Source organism: Lissotriton vulgaris, chromosome 1_1 (assembly GCF_964263255.1).
Source record: "Lissotriton vulgaris chromosome 1_1, aLisVul1.2, whole genome shotgun sequence".
NCBI classification, from domain to species: domain Eukaryota; kingdom Metazoa; phylum Chordata; class Amphibia; order Caudata; family Salamandridae; genus Lissotriton; species Lissotriton vulgaris.
In genome coordinates, this window is record NC_141685.1 from 1,260,644,791 (window position 1) to 1,260,668,674 (window position 23,884).

General features: G+C 43.4%; 1 protein-coding gene across 2 annotated transcripts in view; it reads left to right on the plus strand.

The window, feature by feature from the left end:
• PDE1B (phosphodiesterase 1B) overlaps positions 1 to 23,884 on the plus strand; it is a 1,669,085-nt gene that overhangs the window by 1,375,882 nt on the left and 269,319 nt on the right. The gene's annotated exons all lie outside the window — the stretch shown is intronic.

Here is a 23,884-nt window from a genome sequence, read left to right on the forward strand (position 1 = left end):
GTTGCCTGCCATGGGGTGCGGGGATCAACAGGGGGGCATTATAGGTGCCTCCTTGGCCTCCAACTGGAGGCTCCACATACAAAGGGCCCTGCTGGGGGCCACAAAACATGCTTTCCAACATGGTTTCCATGTCAGACAGGCCGGGATAGAAACCATGGCAGAAACCATGCATTGTAATCCCAAGGGCGGAAAGGCACGCCCTTTGGGATTGCAGCCGGTTCCGACTGGCCAATGGGCTCCTTCAGCTCGTCGGTAGCCAGCTGGAAAGACCGGCTGGTTTCAATGCTGACCAGCTGATACATAATCCGATGGTCGGAATTGAAACTGACGATGGGGGTCAGAAAGCCTACAGTCGGAGGCTTTCCGACCTCCATGTTAATAGGCCCCAAAATTTACGTTAAGCATACCTGAGCTAGAGTGAGCAGGTGTCCACTGTTCTAGAAAGGAAAAAGAGGAGAGCGAGATAATTTCTTTGTGTTAAAATATTTTTATTATCAATTTGGAGAGATCATTTGAGCAAATTAGCCAGACTTTTCTGTGTCATCTCGCCAACACAGTACTAATTCTTATGTTAAAATGGCTAAACTATTATTATTTTTAATAGTATCTGTTGCTTTGTTGATGTTGGTTGTGTGTGGTTAGTAGACGTTTTGTAGAGTGTTTAGATTTGAAATGTTTCTGTGAGTTAGTGTGAAAGTAATGTAAGTTTTATCTAAGAAAATCATTGTGATGTTTTATGTGCATATGTGCGTGTGAAGAAGGACTTTATACTTTTTGGTCGATTAGGAGTGGTGGCATTTGTCCGTTGCTTGGCTAAAATATAGTGTTTTCTTACAGCATCACCCACCATGGCTGTTTCTTTTGATGTGATGTACCCACGAGGGTGTGTTATTTTTATGCACATAGAAGCTGTGTGCTTCTATGGGGAGTGGCAGTGTGGTGTACAGTAGTGCTGCTAATGTGGCCGCATGTTGACTACTATGTGGCTTCGGAGCCATTTGTACTCATGGTAGTGAGTGGGTTATGTCTAGGAGTTGGCTGTTTCAGTGTGACATTTGTAGGCGAGACTGGATCAATCATGTCTATTGTTATTGTTTGCTAGACCATGCTGTTGGATGCCCAGTGAAAGCCCTGGCATGGGTTTCCAAGGTTTGTTGGTTCATGTGGTAAGGGCAGTCTAAGAGGTATTGAATGCAGACTGTGTGTTGGTTTCGAATTCGGACAGTGGCAGTCTTTAACTTTACAATGGGAAAAACTCAATTTTGTGTAAATACTTGAATCGGAAAAACATTTACCACGAGTCAAAACCTGACAAATGGCTCACACTGATGTAGGTCTAAAATATAAAGTTGATTATGCTTTAAAGTTAGGTGCCACTTCACAATATTAGAGGAAGCGTTTTCAGGGAAACAAACAGGTTCCTCCCTGAGTAATAAAGCTGAATAATGACATGTGCCCGCCGTTGTTGCACAGTTCTCAGTTGTCTATCACATTTGTTACGAAGTTACTGATTACATGACAAAAAATTAAATATACTGCTCTAGGAAGCAACAATTTTTTACTCCATATATTGCCTCATTTTGCACACCGACCAGAACACCTCAAACCCCTCACAGCCTGCAGTAGGGAGGTTTTCTACCATAAAAAGTAAATAAGTGTGACTTAAAAATACTATGGCATTCCTGCATCTCAGAATTACAGTTGCCTGTCGTATCAATGGCATCAATAATTGCAGGTGCGGGAATATCGCATCACGTGATTGCCACATCAGGCGAAATGTAGGACAAAATAAGAGATTTGAGTTGAATCACAGCTTTAGGGTAGATTTGTTAGCGAGGGATAATTTTCTTTTAGAGAAAGCTGTGATAATATAGTCAGAATGTAAATCGTGAAATAGAGCTTCCACAGTACCTTCACTGCGGATTTACAGGCATGAGTTAGCACTATTAGGACAGTTTACTTTCCCTATAATTAAGAGTTAATCATAATTAAGAGTTGTAGTAGCGCTTCCCGAGGAAACTTGCCCCAAAGAGCTGACTGTTTGGCTGGGAAGGACACTACAATTATTGTACAAAATAAGAACAGAAAGCCAAGATAAACTGGTAAACCGGTTTAAGCTACTGTTTTTGAGATCTGATTGTGACCTTTAGAATGCGGTTTGAAATCCTTCAGAGCTGACGAACCTTTCATCCTTTTATCCTTCTAAGATTGATAGCTTGAGTGCAATTCCTTAGGATATAGGTAGCATCTTCACAATGCAGTGAAATGTACAAATGCTGTATACAGTTCTAGAGGTAAAACATAGTTTTATTGTTAGGTTTATTAACAGGGAAAACAAAGAATACACATCAAAAAGCCAATGCAAAACTCTCCAATGAGTACACAAACTAAAAGCCGTAATGTACAAAATTCATATGGTGTGTGTTCTTGCATAGATTGTACAGTACATCCTGTGAAAATGTTCTTGTTTTGTTGGCTCACTGCCCAAAAAGCTTCAGTGCAACGTAAAACATTTTTAGCAAGAACAAAATGGTTGGGTACATAATTGCAGCCAAATTAATGTAAACATCTTATCAAAGTACCAGGTTTTTAAAAGTTTTTTTTTTATCCTGTCAAACATGGAACAGGAATTAGTGTTTCTTCCACGTACATTTTTTTAAGGTGAGTTAAGTGCTCATCTCTTTGCATTCAGACGCTCTGACAGGTAAATTACTACCTGTCACAGTAAAATCACGCACTTAGATTTCTGCTTAAAGCAGGGGAAGGCATTTTACTTACCCGAAGCAACAATTCTCCAGTATGAGAAATCAGGATAGCCATAACATGTAGAACAACTGTGGAGTACGTTCATTACAAAGGATTTTGGAACCCTTTTTCTTTTTTTTGTCACCCTAAATACCAGATGACATGATGGCTTGTTACAGTAATATTCACTGTGATGAGGTAGTGGTTCCAAAAATTGTGCCTCACCTCTTCTGTTGGAAACCAATGTCTTGTGTCATGCTATATGGAAGCCAATGTCTTGTGTCATGCTTTATGTTTCATGAGGGGACTCAGTGTCTTCCTCGCCCTATGCAATGCTTGAGTTAAGTCATCTTAGATACTTTTGGGTTAGAACAGCACCAAAAAGTTGCCCTGAATTTAAACATGTCCTTAGCACTCCAAAAAGGGATTTATTTGGATCACTGACTATGTTAAGGTGGAAAATTGCATGCTAATTCTTATTTATAACTCCACTTGCAAATGTTCATGGATTGCATATTATTCCATGTAGAGGTGGAAGTCAATGTCTGATATAGTGCTCCATGTCAAGTTGATCGTCTATGTCTTCCACAGTTCTCTGTGTATAAGCAAATATTTAGTCTGTATCGAAAATGAAGCCAATATCTCATAGTACTTCATGTTAAGAAACATTGTCTTACACAGTGCTTTAGGCTAAGGCTGATGCCAATGTATCATAAAGCAGTCAGTGTTGAGGCGGACATCTACGTCCTGATGATATTAAAGTCGAATGCAGTTCATTTTATTGCACTCCAATAGAGGTCAAAATCGATGTCTTAAATAAAGCTTAAAACAGGGTTCTGTGTGGAATAACGCAAAAATTAAGTAATACAATGACAAGAAACCAATAATCACAAACCCTTCATGGTTGAAATCCAGTATACAATGTACTGGCAGTGATAAAGGTACAAGTCTAAAATGAATATTGACCCCAACTGTTACCCTTATCACCATTGCAACCCCTACCCATTTTAATAACAGCACAGGTAAACATTTGCGATCTTAATTATGCTTCATTATTATTTTATGTGAAATCAAAATTATCACTGCTTATTGTTTTTTCATGATGAAGAGGAGGTGGTGAGGCTTTTCGCTTAGGCTGGAGTTCAATACATTGTAAATGTTTGGGCTCCAAACACCTAGAGACTTGGCATGTTTTCTTAATTTGCAGGCTCCCCACTGGATAAGGTGCCTGCTCGTAAATCAAAGTTCCTAGCAGAAGTCCAGTGCGGGGCCAGATTTGACAAGTAGCCAATATTTCTGTTGCATGGCCGTATATCCCCATTTTAGTAATCCAAATGTCTCTGTAACAGGACTCTTGTTAGTTTAACTCTGTGAACGGTTTTTGTTAGTGGATGGATCTTCGCGAGAATGGACTATTGTAGGCTAACACTAATGCCTATGAATGAAGGATATGTATACAATATTTTGCCTAGAGGCTGGTTGCTGCCCAGGAGTAGCCAACATGCCTATTCTTAATACTGGTTCAAGGTGAAATAATTGGGCAGACAGGTAGTGTGGTAAGGAAATTATATACTATACAAGATTGATTATGAATGGAGGCTGAAAGAAATGCAAGAAGATAGTGACTGTGTGGCAGTATGAAGACTTAAATGGATCAGTCAAATAAACTTTAACAACACGACTGCTGAGGATTATATTTCTCAGGCAGTGATTGGGGCACTTTATCCCTGAACCAGTTCATTTGGAATTAACAATTAGCAAGATTACTTGACTGCAAACAGTACTCTAATGGTAAACAGTAGAGAAAGTCAGGCTCAAGACCATAAAGAAATAATGGGTCAAAATTGTTTAATACATTCTTAACAGATAAAGTTCATTAACCATCACATATGCAACATATAAGAAATATCTATATATTCCCAATTATTTAAAGAGACAAACATCCAAGTATTTTTTTGATAAATCAACTTTATTGATTTTAATGAGGTAAGAAGAAAATAATAAACAAACCAAACATTTAGTTCCAGCACTTGCACAATGTCATACCAATATGGCTCTGAACTACATCTTTTAATTTGACAATCAGGTACACATATCCCAGCCCATAGTAGTCCTACCATTTGCTCCATATCTTGATGTGTTTTTGGGGAAAACACTTAGCTATGTAAATTGGTTCTTCGTGCTATGCCCACCAGTCCAAATCCCACGCCAGAGTGGGTGCGGGGTATGGATCTCTATGTGCATGCTATATACTTTTTTGCCACCACTGTAGTGTTTCCCGCAATGTCATGTTCCACTCGTGTGCCTCCAAATTCATCTTATAGACCTAAGAGAGCCACTTTAGGCAACCCAGGTCAGAACCTCCTAATTTTCCCACCAATGTTTGGCGATTTTAGGACACTGCCAAACCATATTCAATCAATCAATCAATCAATCATGTCACTTATAAAGCACACTACTTACCCGTGAGGGTCTCAAGGCGCTAGGAGGGGTGGGGGGTGCTGCTACTGTTCGAAGAGCCAGGCTTGAGGAGTCTTCTGAAGGCCAGTATGTCTTCTACACCCTCACCCGCCAGCAGAGCTGGCGGGTGGGGGTGTAGAAGCTGCCATGTCTGTTAAGGTATGCTGGTCTTGTGGAGTGCTTTGTGTGTGTGGATGAGGAGCTTGAAGGTCATCCTCTTGTTGACGGGGAGCCAGTGTAGGTCTCTTAGGTGGGGTGTGATGTGGCTGCGGCGGGGATGTCGAGGATCAGACGTCAGAGGCGTTCTGGATGCGCTGAAGCCATCTCAGAAGTTTGGCCGAAGTTCCTGTGTATAGGGCGTTTCCGTAGTCCAAGCTGCTGGGGACGAGGGTCTGGGGGACCGTTCTTCTCGTTTCGGTGGGGATTCACTTGTAGATCCTGCAGAGCATGCGGAGGGTGTTGAAGCAGGAGGAGGAGACAGCGTTGACCTGCTTAGTCATGGAGAGGGTGGAGTCGAGGATGACCCTTAGGTTGCGTGCGTGGTCGGTGGGTGTAGGGGCTGTTCCCAGTGTGGTCGGCCACCAGGAGTCGTCCCAGGCTGAAGGGGTGGATCCGAGGATGAGGACCTCCGTCTTGTCCGAGTTCAGCTTCAGTCGGCTGTTCCTCATCCATTCGGTGATGGCCTTCATTCCTTCATGAAAGTTGGTCTTAGCATTGTGGGGGTCTTTGGTGAGGGAGAGGATCAGCTGGGTGTCATAGGAGATGATGTTGAGGTCGTGCTGTCGGGCGACGTGGGTGAGGGGTGCCATGTAGATGTTGAACAGCGTTGGGCTGAGGGATGATCCCTGGGGTACGCCGCAGATGATCTTGGTGGCATCGGAGCGGAAGGGGGGAGGCGGACGCTCTGTGTTTTGCCGGAGAGAAAGGAAGTGGTCCAGTCCAGGGCCTTCTCTTGGATCCCGGCGTCGTGTAGGCTTGTTCGTAGTGTGCAGTGGCAGACCATGTCGAAAGGCGGCTGATAGGTCCAGGAGGATGAGGGCCGCTATTTCTCCATTGTCTAGCAGGGTCCTGATGTCATCGGTGGCAGTGATGAGGGCGGTTTTGGTGCTATGGTTGCTGTGGAACCCAGACTGGGACAGGTCCAGGATGCTGTTCTCCTCGAGGTAGCGGGTCAGTTGTTTGTTGACGGTTTTCTCGATGACCTTCACTGGGAATGGGAGCTGGGAGATGGGCCGGAAGTTCTTGAGGTCCTTGGGGTCAGCCTTGGGCTTCTTGAGTAAGGAGTTGATATTGGCATGTTTCCAGCTTTCCGGGAAGGTTGCTGACTTGAAGGAGATGTTGATTACTTTCCCGAGGTGGGGTGCGATGGCTGTGCTGGCTTTGTTGTAGATGTGGTGTGGACATAGGTCTAACAGTGATCCGGAGTGGATGGTGTTCATGATCTTGCTGGTGTCCTCGTCGTTGATGCAGGTCCAGAAGAGCAGGCGGTTGGTGCGGGTGGTGGATGTCTCAGTGGTTGTCGGGGCAGTCGTAACGTTGAAGCTGTTGTGGATGTTGGCGATCTTGTGGTGGAAGAAGGTGGCCAGCGAGTCGCACAGGTGTTGTGAAGGTGGGATGTCGTTGGTGTTGGAGCTGGAGTTGGAGAGTTCCTTCAAGATGTTGAAGAGCTCTTTGCTGTTGTGTGCATTGTTGTCTAGGCGGTCTTTGAAAGAGGCCCTCTTGGCGACTCTGATGAGGTGATGGTGTCTGCTGGTGGCGTTCTTGTGGGCTGCGTAACTGTCCGGTGTTCGTTCGCGGAGCCAGTTCTTCTCCAGTTTTCGGCATGTTCGTTTGGAGGCCTGGAGGTGTTCGGTGAACCAGATGGCTTTCTTGCTGGTGTGGCTGTTGGAGAGTGTCTTGAGCAGGCGAGGGTGTTGGTGCAGTTGTCGATCCACTGTCTGAGATTGCGGGCGTCAGTGTCGGGGTCGGTGGGGTCGGCGGTGGGCTCTGGGCGAGGGTGGTGGTTAGCTGGTCTTCAGTGGCTTTGCCCCAGCTGCGACGAGGCATCTGTTGGGTGCGTTGTGCGTGGTGGGCTTCCTGAAGGTGAAATGGATGCAGTGATGTTCGGTCCAGTGGGGTTCGGTGGTGTGGTTGAAGGAGACGTGGGGGCTTGCAGAGAAGATGGGGTCAAGCGTGTGGCCGGCGGCATGGGTGGGTGTTGTCACAAGCTGTCTGAGTTCGAGGTTGGCAAGGTTGGTGATCAGGGTTGTGGAGTTGGTGTCATTGTTGTTCTTGAGGTGGAAGTTCAGGTCCCCGAGGAGGATGTAGTTCTTGGAGGTGAGGGTGTGTGTGCTGATGAAGTCGGCGATGGAGTCGCTGAACTGTGGACGTGATCCGGGGGGTCTGTAGATGAGGGTTCCTCTCAGGGTGGTGTTGGGGTCGGTGTGGATCTGGAAGTGCAGGTATTTAGCGATGCTGAGGGTGTCGTCGGTGGTGGTTGAGACTCTGAGGGTGTTCTTGTGGACGATGGCGATTCTACATCTAAACAATCGCAGTGGAAGCAAGATGGCTGAGGAATTTTGCTTCCATGCCAGAGGCGATAAGTAGTGAGGTAGGACATGTGTAGATGATTCAGCTGGACCAATCTAAGACAGAAAGATATGGCAATTTGCCAGGGAGGCATCTGGACTTCTTGCCCCTGAGAGTCCTCCAGAGGTCCCACCAAATGCTGCCATTTCTGCCTGAGGTTTGTAAATCTATTGGGAGAGGTAATTACTAGGGTGTGATATGTCTGGGATATACCCCACCCTTTCTCAATTGACCCATCATTAGCTAGGCTTCAAGTGGGTTATATTCGGGCATCACTGTGGGATCAATTTTACAACTGTGAGAGCATGTCTGAGGTGCAGATGTTTATGGAATTTAGGGCCTTATTTAGATGTCAGCGGAAGGTTTACTCCGTCACAACAGTGACAGATATCCCATCCGCCGAAATATATATGTCCCATAATATCCTTAGAGATTTATATTTCGGCGGCTGGAGTATCCGTCACCCTTGCGACAGAGAAACCCGTCTGCCAAGATCTAAATCAGGCCCTTGGTCTGTGAAAGGTGGAAGAGAGTTTCTAGGTCTTGGAATGATCGTATATGGTCCCCTTGCCATACGTCACCTTGATCGATTTGTAATACCTACTTTGTTCCACTTAGAGAAGCCATCTCCCCTGCCATAAAGAAGTTTGCTATGTCAGTTTGCCGTCCCATCTAATAGATCACAGTGCCAGACGCCAGTTTATGCAAACCACCCTGGTGTCCTCTGGAAGACTCCTAGGAATAGGGTTACCAGATAGCACCCCATCACTTTACCTTTGCCAGAAGGGATAGTTCCGCTTGATATGCCACATCATTCCACTCTCTATTTAGCTAGTCATTGATGATTAGGGTGTGCGTAGCTCTGTGGTAGTAGGTCAGCTATTCCCATCCCTTCAATGGCGGCCTGTCCACAAAAAGGAGCGAATAGTAGATGTGAGGTATAAAAACCAATGGCCAGGGATCATTAGCATGGAATTTTGGAGAGTGTTGAGGAAGTATCATCATTTTAAATAGCGGTACTTTGCTGAGCACCTGGAGTGGCAACTGTGCTCATCTTCGGATAAGTATCTAAGTATTACCAACTCTTTCGTAAATAAAGTTCCTGTCTCCCTACCCCATGATCTCCTCTCTCACCACTAATTTAGTGGAGCCTGTCCCAGAGTTTTTCAGTACCTCTTTTTTTAGACCAAAAAACTGGCACGATCGGGTGCAATTCAGACAGCCGGGTAAATTTTGTGCTTTAGCTATTTAGAGGGCTTATTGTCTATTTGTCTCATTTTGGTTATGTGTAGAATAAAATCCATTTCAGTTCAGTGTTCCCAGTAGTTTTGTACGTCTTCAAGTATCTCTATCATTCAAGAGTGGAATTGCCATGTCTTCCTGCTCCTATGTTCCACGCTTGATTTGCAATCCTTGTCAATCTCAGCAATCCAAACTCGAATATGGTGCAAGCATGGAAATCTCATAATTTCTCTCCAAATAGCTTCACTTTAAACTTACTAAGTTACCCTCCAAATTCTAAACCTCTAAAGGTTGATGAATCTTTGCCACCGACTATGAAAGGTCGAACCCCCCATAAAACATAGTTCTGGAAAATCAGCCGAGTTCTCTAACAGCTGCAGCATTAACAGTTACAACTTGTAAAGGAATTCATCACAGCAGTATAACCAGCATGAAGATAGAAAGTCTCCTCATAAAGGGTAAGGAAAGCAAATAAATCACCATTAGCAATATCTTATAACAATTTGGGCTAGCACAATAAAGTGCTAAAGAGCATGGCAGGATAGGGTAGGGTAAAGGGGCATAGAATGTCCTAACTCTCTAGCTAGGAACAAGTACTATATAAAAAGCAAAAAAACATGTTGCAAACTATTAATGTTGAATCATTTCTAACCAATAGTAAAGGAACTTCTGATAGTATGTCATCTTCTCTCCCGATTCCCATGGTAAACCTCTATGTCGACATGCAGTTATTTGAATGTGGCTACAGCCTATTACAAAAAGATACATCTAGGAAGTGTCCTATTGCGTAACAATGGACTGCTCTATGAAATGAAATATTAATATCTACAATGTCCTGGTTAGATCATGGGATTTAAATCTACAGCAAGCCTTTTCTTTCATTGCTATACTTGTTCACTACAAACATGTGGCAGAGAAAACTGTCTACAATATGATGAAATCATGGTGTGAGGAACAAAGAAATACATATTGCAGAAAACAGCACATTTCACAAAGATGTCAAGTTCTACAGTTTAGTTATAACGTTAAATCAGCATTCACAAAAAGGCATTTATTTTATTTAATAAAAGGACAAGCAGGAATCATGAAAATAATGAGGCCTAATAGTGAGAGAACAATAGAAAAGGGACCTTTCTGCAGAAATAATAAGCGTTTTCACTTTATCCATGTTTAATAAAAGCACGATTTCTCTAAACACTATTTTGACATACATTTTCTATGTTAATGTTAAAGCACATTTCTACATTGTTATGAGGTAAATTTACGTAAATATTTTCAACTTCCACAATACCCCATCTTATGATTTTATTAATCATAAGATATCTAGGTTTCTGATGTAAGTCTATTTCGGAGTGCACTTTCATTGTCAGTTGAGTCTCGTCTTTTTCTTTTCAAGCCCCTAAATTGCAATTAGTTCATGTAGTCATCATTCATAATACCACTCAAGCCCAAATTCTTCTGATACCATTTCTTTTCCAACCTTTGCTTTCTCTTGCATAATATGTATCTACAACTCAGGAAGAGTGTGCAAAGAAACATTAGACAAAGTCCCACTATTACTCTTGGCTTTAGAATAGCCTTTAATATATCCTTTCCTGTTGTTAAAAAACATTTTGTAGCCTCTTAAAGAGAAGTAAGCATCTTTTGTCTAGGTGTCATCCAAACTAGGCAATTGCTTTATGATGCTGGCCCGTGAGGACCAGAGCTAACAATCCTAGGCTTTGCAGTAAACGCCTGGCACTTCTTAAAGCCCTTTGGACAGAGCTCTTTATTATGTTGTAAATTTATGTTCCTTCATAGAGATCATAACTGATGTGAATTTCTCTAAACCTCTTCCTAGGATGACATTCCGAGCTGCCTGTAGAAATGCAACACAGTGCTCTGCAGTCTTTTGACTAGGTTTGCTCTATAGATATATTAGAAATGGGCACTGTGTATGTATATATGTATATATGTATATATGTATATATATATATATATATATATATATATATATATATATATATATATATATATATATATATTTTCACCGGAAGAGCAAAGGTTACAGAGATGTTATAATTAGGCTCAGGTTTCACTTGTACAAAGCCAGAGAAATTCATCTGTTTTAATTAGCTGAGCTAACTATAACGCCCCCGCTTGCCCCCACACTTCATTAAGTATTTGCCCCAGGGAGTTTGTGGTCCTAGGGGCAGTGGGAGGTCCGCTCAAGCTTTTGAAACATTGATTCCACTGGGAAGGTGGAGGTCCCTTAGGCTTTGGAGTGGTCGAGCAACCCCCGTACTTCAATTATAAGACCTAGGGAGGTGGTGGACCCCGGAGATGTGCCTGCATTCATAATTGAATTTGCGCCAGGCAGGTGGTGGACCCTGGGGCTTTAATAAGCCCAAGGAGGGGGGCCCTGTGCACCTCCTCCTATATATTTAGCATATGCCCCTGGTACCTGTCCCACCCAGGAGTTGGTCTAAAGCAATTGCGGGTGGCCACGCTTGCTTTTTTCACACGTTTGCTGCAAGTTCACATTTATCGTGATTACACCTCACATTTCTTTTTTTTAATGCTTTTAAGCTGTAGAGGGATCCCAGGGGGACCCTAACACCATGGTTTGGGGGTCAGGGTATTCCTACCCTGTCCCCCTTTCTTTATTTTCACTTATGTTTTTTGGGACTCTGTGAAGCTGATTCTCAAGATGGCTGCCAACACTTCCTGGTTGAAGTGTTGGCAGCCAATCAGAGCGGTGCATTCCCTTTGCGAAGGCTTTGTGACCAGAGATATCACTATAAATTTCAACTTAAATTTCTGAAAAACCACAATATGGATTTGCACCAAACATCAAATGCACAATCTGCATAACATCCTCTACCTGTCTGCAAAATTTGGTGTAATTTCGTACAGCAGTTTGGGCTGTAGGTTTGACAACCCATTCCTATGGAAATTAACATTACAAACAAACCCCATGTCGTGCCCCTATTTCTCAGTCCTCACTGCACAGATCACTGCCAAACTTTCCATGACAAACAAATTGTACTTTGACACTTTTTTCGGAAAATGTAATGAAGAGTTGTCAAACAACACAAAGTTATAGGCAAGTAATAAAATGCTTTTCCTGTGGAAACTAGGTCCTAACTATAACACTATAACTGCCTAATGGCGACTGCCATTAGGTAATTATATAATATTATTAATATATATTATTAATGGTGACTGCCATTAGTTAGTTACTAAATATATATATATGTGTGTATATATATATATATATATATATATATATATATATATATATATATATATATATATATATATATATATTCCTTCCACGATTTGTCTCCAAAATGACGAGGCTGCACACAGCGTGTAAAGTCTATTTAATGCCAGAGATTGCCTCTTCCACAGCTCAACACATGAATAAGGCCAAACGCGTTTCGGGCGTGGGACGCCCTTGTTCACTGGCAACTGAGACCCCTAGGAATGAGCAAACCACCTGGCACAATAAATGTCCCGCCCATGTGGGCGTGTGCCGCATGGAATTCTGGTCTTGGTGGTCCGTTCCCAAATAACACCCCAGTGGGCTCCAAGGGATCTCAAAGTACAAAGTCTTACCCCAGTGGGTATGCGTTGTTGCGATGGATAGGAAAGTAGTACCCTCCTTGGCACAGTAAGGCGGAGGGGGCCTAGCTGCGAGGAAACATTGGCAGCAGCGCAGAGTTTCTTCTATGTGCCATCACCACTGGGGGAGAGACATTGGTTTACACTTCACCAGAGGCAGCGGCACCCACTGGGGTATGCTATGGAAATCTAGGTCTGGGCAACCATTTGTGGACTACTATATCCAGGATGCCATGCGCCCAAAGGGGCGGGACTGCAATTGAAAATAAAAAGCCTTCCACTACACGCAGCTGCTTCTGTGTTCATTTCATCCACTGAGGAAGAGCGATAACCGCTTGAAACGCGTCTGGCTATTACGTTTGGGGTGGCAGGAAGGAGAGAAGCTGCGCATGCTGCTGCCTGCAACTGTGTGCGTTCACCCCTCCGGGTGTGACTTCCTCATTTTGGGCACCTCCTGGAATGTATGTTTATTGGCTGGTCCGGCCGCGAGGAGGTCCCGCTGCCTTACAGGGCGGATCCAAAAGCTCGCAAATGCGGGCTCAGTAAGGAGCGGAGGGGGCCTAGCTGCGAGGAAACATTGGCAGCAGCGCAGAGTTTCTTCTATGTGCCATCACCACTGGGGGAGAGACATTGGTTTACACTTCACCAGAGGCAGCGGCACCCACTGGGGTATGCTATGGAAATCTAGGTCTGGGCAACCATTTGTGGACTACTATATCCAGGATGCCATGCGCCCAAAGGGGCGGGACTGCAATTGAAAATAAAAAGCCTTCCACTACACGCAGCTCCTTCTGTGTTCATTTCAGCCACTGAGGAAGAGCGATAACCGCTTGAAACGCGTCTGGCTATTACGTTTGGGGTGGCAGGAAGGAGAGAAGCTGCGCATGCTGCTGCCTGCAACTGTGTGCGTTCACCCCTCCGGGTGTGACTTCCTCATTTTGGGCACCTCCTGGAATGTATGTTTATCGGCTGGTCCGGCCGCGAGGAGGTCCCGCTGCCTTACAGGGCGGATCCAGAAGCTCGCAAATGCGGGCTCAGTAAGGAGCGGAGGGGGCCTAGCTGCGAGGAAACATTGGCAGCAGCGCAGAGTTTCTTCTATGTGCCATCACCACTGGGGGAGAGACATTGGTTTACACTTCACCAGAGGCAGCGGCACCCACTGGGGTATGCTATGGAAATCTAGGTCTGGGTAACCATTTGTGGACTACTATATCCAGGATGCCATGCGCCCAAAGGGGCGGGACTGCAATTGAAAATAAAAAGCCTTCCACTACACGCAGCTGCTTCTGTGTTCATTTCAGCCACTGAGGAAGAGCGATAACCGCTTGAAACGCGTCTGGCTATTACGTTTGGGGTGGCAGGAAGGAGAGAAGCTGCGCATGCTGCTGTCTGCAACTGTGTGCATTCACCCCTCCGGGTGTGACTTCCTCATTTTGGGCACCTCCTGGAATGTATGTTTATCGGCTGGTCCGGCCGCGAGGAGGTCCCGCTGCCTTACAGGGCGGATCCAGAAGCTCGCAAATGCGGGCTCAGTAAGGAGCGGAGGGGGCCTAGCTGCGAGGAAACATTGGCAGCAGCGCAGAGTTTCTTCTATGTGCCATCACCACTGGGGGAGAGACATTGGTTTACACTTCACCAGAGGCAGCGGCACCCACTGGGGTATGCTATGGAAATCTAGGTCTGGGCAACCATTTGTGGACTACTATATCCAGGATGCCATGCGCCCAAAGGGGCGGGACTGCAATTGAAAATAAAAAGCCTTCCACTACACGCAGCTGCTTCTGGGTTCATTTCAGCCACTGAGGAAGAGCGATAACCGCTTGAAACGCGTCTGGCTATTACGTTTGGGGTGGCAGGAAGGAGAGAAGCTGCGCATGCTGCTGCCTGCAACTGTGTGCGTTCACCCCTCCGGGTGTGACTTCCTCATTTTGGGCACCTCCTGGAATGTATGTTTATCGGCCGGTCCGGCCGCGAGGAGGTCCCGCTGCCTTACAGGGCGGATCCAGAAGCTCGCAAATGCGGGCTCAGTAAGGAGCGGAGGGGGCCTAGCTGCGAGGAAACATTGGCAGCAGCGCAGAGTTTCTTCTATGTGCCATCACCACTGGGGGAGAGACATTGGTTTACACTTCACCAGAGGCAGCGGCACCCACTGGGGTATGCTATGGAAATCTAGGTCTGGGCAACCATTTGTGGACTACTATATCCAGGATGCCATGCGCCCAAAGGGGCGGGACTGCAATTGAAAATAAAAAGCCTTCCACTACACGCAGCTGCTTCTGTGTTCATTTCAGCCACTGAGGAAGAGCGATAACCGCTTGAAACGCGTCTGGCTATTACGTTTGGGGTGGCAGGAAGGAGAGAAGCTGCGCATGCTGCTGCCTGCAACTGTGTGCGTTCACCCCTCCGGGTGTGACTTCCTCATTTTGGGCACCTCCTGGAATGTGTGTATATATATATTACCGTGATGAAGGAGTAGGCTTACTCCGAAACGCGTCGGACGGTGTATCAACATTAAAACTGCACCAATTATTGAGGCCACGGCTCCTGTGTCGTTCTTTCCTTAAATCTGGGAGTGAGAAGACGCGGGTGTGAACGTGTTGATTTGGAAGGGGGTGGCTACCCCTGCCGTGAGCCCGCCGATATCGAGGCAAGGGTTCAGCCACAGCTTTGTGAATATATATATATATATATATATATATATATATATATATATATATATATATATATATATATATATATATATATATATATATATATATATATATATATATATATATATATATATATATATATGTTCACTTTTCACCACACGCTAACAAACGTGTAAAATGCACTCGATTTCCAGCCAAATATCAGCAATGATTTAAGCCATCCAGCAAAGTTCGTTAATGCATTCTTTATTCCAGCATGGAACACAGTTCATAGAACTAAACCCCCAACGCGTTTCAGCGACAACTCGCCTTGGTCACGGGTGAATAGTAAACACAAAGGTGGACATTAAATAAAGTTTTTCAAAACTTCAAGTGCAAACATAAAAAACGGACATAGTGCTCAAAGTAAAAACACAGCGGCCATCTTTGCATGGTCATTGCTTGCATAAATGATGTGCCCAATACCGTAAATCATATACATACTGCATGAATTCTGCATACAATCATGCATAAAAGACAAAAATAGTATCCCAAGTGGGTGAGTTCAAAAGGAACCTCCAAGTTGTCATGGAACCATGACAACAAACAATACTAAGGAAAGCATATAGTGTTCAGAGGTAAATAACTAGGTTGGTAACATAATTAAATTAAATTAGATTAAACCGGCTGGTAGATTCCCCAGTGGGAAATAATATTTACAACGGGAAAGCAGAATACAAATAACTCTCTACACAACGATCATGTGCATAATTACTGTTCAAAAATCAATGTCATTTTCACATAGACCTTCAATCCCAAGTGGGAAACTCTAGGCATGACCATAAGGGTACACAGTGATTATGCAATCCTGTACATTAAATCAAATTGTGCTATGCATTTGACTTATATCACCATATTCGAATCATATAGTGTGAAAGAGTATAGTCTTTAAATTCCAAGTGGAAATTATTGGATAATATATTCTTCTGGCCGGTCTACTCTCCAGAGATATATGTTACCTAAAAAACAACAAAGACGGCACATCAGAATTGCAATGCCATTGACGAGCGGCCATATACTGTTAGTGTCAAATTAAAAAACAAATATACTATGAAGTGATTAAAAACATCAGGATCATCGCTAGGAGATCAAATATAGCACAATATATTTCATAGCTGAACAAAAATGCAGGCAGCATATAATCACATTTTACTCTCCTAAGTACCATTTTAATTCTTCTTCAGAATTCAAACCTCCTGGGATACGTGTATCGAGGTCAAGAATATACTTACTCTCCAACTGGCGTAATTTGCGTATTCTATCCCCTCCCCTTCTCATGCCAGGAACTCTGTCAATCACAAAAAACTTTAGAAGATTGCGATTGCTTCTATGTCTTTCTTCAAAGTGCCGGGCGACTGGCGAACTTTGGTCCTTGTTATCAATCGCCCTCATGTGCTCAAGAATACGTTTTTTCGCTGGGAACATGGTGCTCCCTACGTATTTTTTGGCACATGGACACACCAATACATATATGGCATGGTCAGAAAGACAGTTCAGGTGCTGTGTGATGGGTTTCTCTCTGTCTTCTATTGGATAGTAGACTGTTTTTACATTGTTGCTGAATTTGCAAGCTTTGCACTTTAAACAAGTATAGAAGCCCTTTATTTCCTGGGTTCTTTTAGGTGTCATTCTGATCTCATTCTTGCTCAACTTGTCTTTGAGAGAGTCTGCCTTCCGGTAGGTAATGCTAGGGTTACTGCCCAAAACATCTTTCAACTTAAGGGGTGAAACGCCTTATAGTAGTTAAGTGACTGTCTCCGGCACGCACTGCCAGAATACTGCACTGGTGTTACGTGCGGAGGCTTCCAGCACGCTTTACTTATGCCATTCCAGTAATAAGCTCAAATACATTTCCTATAAATGAGCATGTGGAATTAACCGAAGTTAATTCCGTGAATCACTAGTCATGGAAGACGAAATCGAATCACGCAGGAGATTGAGAGCACAGACAATGTTTGTTCAAACGACAGTGCCGAAAGCCCAGACAGGGAATACGAGTGTGCCCATTCCCTTACAACAAAAGTACTCCAAACTGGAAAAACTTATCAGGAAGGAGGTTTCCAAGTGGTGGGAGGCAATCACCCTCGAGAAGTACCAAGAGGAGAAGAGGGTACCGAGGGGTTTAAGAATCTTGATAGCCCCATCCTATGAGGATCCGGATGTGGAATTGGCAGAGGAATGGGCTGAGAACTTGATGGATTGTTCCAACAGGATGCTATCCATTCTAATTAAACATGCTTGGAAAGATCGAGCGGCACTGCTCAAAGAAATAGCTGAACTAAAAGAGGAGATCAGTAAGGATGACACAGCTGAGAATATGACAAAGAAACTTGATGAAATTGCCAAAAGAATTTCAAAACATGAAGATGAAATTGTTGCCAAGAAAGAGCGCAAGTTCCTACGTGACAAGATCGACTACCAGTCAGGCCGCATCTTTACTTTTAGTCGTAAATACGACAACGTAAAACGGAAAGGAATACAAGCCACCTTGGATAAAGTACAAACGGAAGAAGCTTCTGAGGAGGAGGTTGTGGAGAGTGATGCCTCGGAGGAGGGCAACCTAATGGTTCAACCTAACCAAATCCAACCGTCGAATTTTCGGGAGGAGTTCCGTGTGATGAACCAAACATCACAGCAGCAGAACTGGCAGATCGATCGGGGCAGAGGGCAAAGCAAGGGAGGTCGCGGACGAGGCAGAGGAAGAGGCAAGGCTGGAGAAGACACCACCGCATCCAACACCAAACAAGGAGGGGCGGCAGGTGGAAGCGGCAGTGGAACCCCAATGGGAGTGGAAACACGGGGCCAAAAGAAACGAGGAAAATGAACCAAAAGAACGTGGTAAATCTCTCTTCTCGTTCTCTTTCAAAAACAGAACACAAAGTGTTACAATTTGGTCTTTCTTTCTGCCCAACCTCTAACTTTATTTACTCTCGGGAGAGAATTGACCTTTTTAAATTCACCCGCAAATTACGCCTGCATAAATGGAATAAACTTAAAGTCAAAAATGCGGGGATAACGACTGAGACTAACCAGCCAGCCACTGAATCCATTTGGGAAGTAGAAGCTTTGGCGGCTCTTAAAGAACTAGAATTTAATGTCCCACCTGAGAGTCCCATTGATGCTGTTACATTGGGGTTCAACCCTAGCTTGAATTGTCCCAACAATTTCAAGCCTAAGTCTAATTTTAATCCCGTACTGCCAGCCTGTGGCATTGATGTCTTTGAAGATCTGGTGATCAAGGATTTGAAAAAACTGGCCAGAAAGAAAGACTGGATGTGTGACAATTTGAATAAACAGGAACGTTTGGCTGTTAAGAAATTGGAGGATGATACTTCTATTATCATCCGACAATCGGACAAAGGAGGGAATGTTGTGGTAATGGATGTTAACAAATATGTTGAGGAGGGTATGCGTCAGCTAAATAATGTTGATTGTTATGAAGTATCGTCCATTGAAATGATTGAAAAAACTAACATTTTGTACCACAACATGTTGAAGGGATGGCATAACGAGGGTTTATTGGAATGGAATGAATATTCCTTTCTATTAAATAGAAACCCTAAAGTGGCAGCATTATATCTTCTGCCCAAGTTGCATAAGGATTCTGCCAATCCTCCTGGTAGGCCTATTGTTGCGTCTATTGGATCTCTCCTTGAGAACACTTCGAAATATATCGATCATTTTCTACGTCCTTTTGTGGAGGGTATACCATCGTACTTGAAGGATAGTAGGGACTTCATTAATAAGATCAGAAATTTGGAATGGCATGATAGCTATCTTTTGATCTCTCTCGATGTAGGCAGCCTGTACACCTCCATCAGGCATTTAGATGGTATCAATGCTTGTCGGAGGTTTTTGAAGAAGCGTTCCATCTCATTTCGAGACCATACAGACATGATTTTAAAAATGATGCTGTTTTGTCTCGAAAACAATTTTTTCATCTTTAATGAGACATATTTTAGACAGCGCCAGGGGACAGCGATGGGAACTTGTTTTGCTCCCAGTTTTGCGAATCTATTCATGGCAAACTGGGAGCAACAGGTGGCAGACACCAGCATGTTATATCGCAGCCATGTTAAAACCTGGCTGCGTTACATCGATGACTTGTTCATCGTCTGGGATGGTCCGGAAATGCTGGCAGAAGACTTCATCCGTGAGTTAAATTGCAATGATCTTAACCTCACTTTTGAGGGTAAGATCAGTAATTGTGCGATGGAGTTTCTGGACTTACTGATTGAGGTGGAGAATAACAAACTCGTCACTAAGCTTTACCGCAAAGCGACGGCAGGGAACACCTTGCTCCACGCTGACAGTAGCCACCCGAAATCACTCATACGCAGTATCCCTTATGGGGAGTTTCTCCGGGCTCGGAGAAACTGCAGTAAGGATGAGGATTTTGTGAAGGAAGGTGACAGAATGACGGAGCGTTTCAAAGAGCGAGGCTATGATGTACAGGTTATCCAAGCAGCATTCAATAAGGCTAGGAATATCAGCCATGACTCTCTACTAGTACCCAAGACTGACACACCCGATGAGCAGGAAGTTGTCAGGTTCATTTCTACCTACCACGCTAGCTCGTGGCAGGTACAAAAAAGTTTCAAGAATAACTGGAACGTGTTACTCACTGAACAGACATTGAAAGATGTTTTGGGCAGTAACCCTAGCATTACCTACCGGAAGGCAGACTCTCTCAAAGACAAGTTGAGCAAGAATGAGATCAGAATGACACCTAAAAGAACCCAGGAAATAAAGGGCTTCTATACTTGTTTAAAGTGCAAAGCTTGCAAATTCAGCAACAATGTAAAAACAGTCTACTATCCAATAGAAGACAGAGAGAAACCCATCACACAGCACCTGAACTGTCTTTCTGACCATGCCATATATGTATTGGTGTGTCCATGTGCCAAAAAATACGTAGGGAGCACCATGTTCCCAGCGAAAAAACGTATTCTTGAGCACATGAGGGCGATTGATAACAAGGACCAAAGTTCGCCAGTCGCCCGGCACTTTGAAGAAAGACATAGAAGCAATCGCAATCTTCTAAAGTTTTTTGTGATTGACAGAGTTCCTGGCATGAGAAGGGGAGGGGATAGAATACGCAAATTACGCCAGTTGGAGAGTAAGTATATTCTTGACCTCGATACACGTATCCCAGGAGGTTTGAATTCTGAAGAAGAATTAAAATGGTACTTAGGAGAGTAAAATGTGATTATATGCTGCCTGCATTTTTGTTCAGCTATGAAATATATTGTGCTATATTTGATCTCCTAGCGATGATCCTGATGTTTTTAATCACTTCATAGTATATTTGTTTTTTAATTTGACACTAACAGTATATGGCCGCTCGTCAATGGCATTGCAATTCTGATGTGCCGTCTTTGTTGTTTTTTTAGGTAACATATATCTCTGGAGAGTAGACCGGCCAGAAGAATATATTATCCAATAATTTCCACTTGGAATTTAAAGACTATACTCTTTCACACTATATGATTCGAATATGGTGATATAAGTCAAATGCATAGCACAATTTGATTTAATGTACAGGATTGCATAATCACTGTGTACCCTTATGGTCATGCCTAGAGTTTCCCACTTGGGATTGAAGGTCTATGTGAAAATGACATTGATTTTTGAACAGTAATTATGCACATGATCGTTGTGTAGAGAGTTATTTGTATTCTGCTTTCCCGTTGTAAATATTATTTCCCACTGGGGAATCTACCAGCCGGTTTAATCTAATTTAATTTAATTATGTTACCAACCTAGTTATTTACCTCTGAACACTATATGCTTTCCTTAGTATTGTTTGTTGTCATGGTTCCATGACAACTTGGAGGTTCCTTTTGAACTCACCCACTTGGGATACTATTTTTGTCTTTTATGCATGATTGTATGCAGAATTCATGCAGTATGTATATGATTTACGGTATTGGGCACATCATTTATGCAAGCAATGACCATGCAAAGATGGCCGCTGTGTTTTTACTTTGAGCACTATGTCCGTTTTTTATGTTTGCACTTGAAGTTTTGAAAAACTTTATTTAATGTCCACCTTTGTGTTTACTATTCACCCGTGACCAAGGCGAGTTGTCGCTGAAACGCGTTGGGGGTTTAGTTCTATGAACTGTGTTCCATGCTGGAATAAAGAATGCATTAACGAACTTTGCTGGATGGCTTAAATCATTGCTGATATTTGGCTGGAAATCGAGTGCATTTTACACGTTTGTTAGCGTGTGGTGAAAAGTGAATACGAACAGGGTGCCTTTGACCCTGGCTTGCACCGCAGTCCGAGGGTCCCGGTTTTCAAAGGATGTGAACTGGTATATATATATATGTATATATATCCGGTATGCTTCTCCCTCCACAGAAAGAGCAGGAGCCCTGGGGGACAGTTCAGAGAGGCTTTATTGAGCAAACAATTGCTACGGTGGCGGCGAATGCATTTCGGACCTTGCCTTCATCAGCGCCCTACACCGTCTCCATACATCATCTCAGTAGTCCTTTCTCGCTGCCTTTGAAGTACTGCAGGCTGGACCGCTCCTCCCCCGCTGGTGAATGCACACACCTGTTGTAGTCCGTCATAATCCTTGGACCACAACACCCACAATGCCGTGTTGCAGCAGTGCAGGTAGGTGAAAAAATAGCGGGAGTAGATAGGTGAATTCTTTTTGCGGTCCCCGATATCAGCAGACTTGATGGTACACAGCGCCGATTGTCCGCTCATCTGGTCTCCCCTTGTGTCCCCCGATACTGCCACGCCTCAGAACTAGGTGTCCGATATGCAGGGGAGAATGCGAATAGCACTTCACCCGAGAGAGGCAGAAATATATATATATAACAGCTGCAGCCTCCCAGGGCTCCGTTTCACACGACCATGGAAAACCACACGAATCCAGCGTAATTGAAGGCACAAAGGTTTATTTAAAAGCTGAGCCTAACAAAATCTGACGCGTTTCGGGCATCCGCCCTTGCTCACAGATATATATATATATTTGTATATATATATATATATACGTTCACAGCGTTGTCTTTAATCCAAAACTCCTTGGAAACAACCACCACGGACTCCAAATGCATTTAGCAGTGTTTTATTTTCAGAAGAGCAAAACTCACTCGACGCGTTTCGAGACCCTGTCTCTTGGTCACGAGTACCGTCAGTGAAATGCAAGCAGTTTTTAAATAAACATGTGATTTGTTTTCAAGTGCCATAGAAAACAGACTTCATTGTATCATTTGTGAAAAACATTTGCAACATAATAATCTTTGAGCAGTGTTTGTTAAAATTTCACATCACTTTCTCAATCATCGTTATTATAATTAACATGTACCATTAATTTGGTGATAAGTTGTAAATATAGCATGATTCTTAGGAATATTCCCAATTATCACTGCTTGTCAGGGTTTTTATGCAGGGGTGTGTGTTTTGTAGCAATAATGCCCAAGTGGGCTTTTTTGTTGTTTCTTTTTAAATAAACATTATTCATGTCATCATCTCAACAGTTGCCATTTCCACAGTCCCTTTACCAATTGTAAATATTTGCAAATAAACCACACTTTTATACCGCCCTAGTGGGCACTCAAATATCAAAATTAAATCCCAACTGTAAGGTACATCGTTTTATTTCAGTTCTAATGGAGACTCTCATCCTCCTCATTTTATCTTCCATTCCCATGAATTGTGAAGTCTATCAAAGAAAGAAATAATAATAATAAACCTTATTAATTTCTATCCTAAAAACAGAAATAACTTAAATTAAATCAACTTTTCCACTAACAGTAAAAAGATTAAAAACAAGCTGGTTCTGCGAGCTGGTAAACTTACACTCTTACACTGGTTCTTTTTTATTCATTTTTATCATTTAACCCTTTCAGCTGGTATAAATATTTCACAGTAGGTTTGTATCCATGTTTCTGTAGTCCCTGACTTCTCCTACTCCCAGATGTACTTCTAACTCCTCGTCAGAGTTGTGCCCTCTCGGTGTCATGGTTCTGTACTGTATGATAAGCCTTGATTCAAGGCGCCATAGGCTCTGAATTCTGTTTCCCCCTCTCTCATTTTGCTTTATGATATCAAGAACACAGAAACTTAACAAGTCTGTGTCTTGTTTGTGATGGCTTTCAAAATGGCGAGCGATTGGGTATTGCTTGTCCCCCTTTTTTATCGCTATCAAGTGTTCGAGAATTCTGAGCTTAGCTTTTTTGACAGTGCTCCCTATGTAGGTCTTTTTACACGGGCAAAAAAGGGCATAGACTGCGAATTCAGTGTTGCATGAGGTATGTTCTACAATTCGAAAAGGGGCACTCACTTCTGATAAAACAACTTCCTTCTTATTCCTGCTGTTTTTGCATGCCTTGCAACTCCTGCAAGTGAAAAATCCCTGTACTCCCAGTATTTTGTTTTTTGGGGGTTCTACAGTTCTACATATGTATGTATGTATGTGTGTTCTTATATAGCGCTCTACTTACCCTAGGGCATCTCGGCGCTTGCATTGGGAACCCGTCCTGGCTTTTCCCTGTGAGATAACCCATACTGGGCATCCCCAAGGTGAAAGCCAGACATCCAGCCGTGGGGG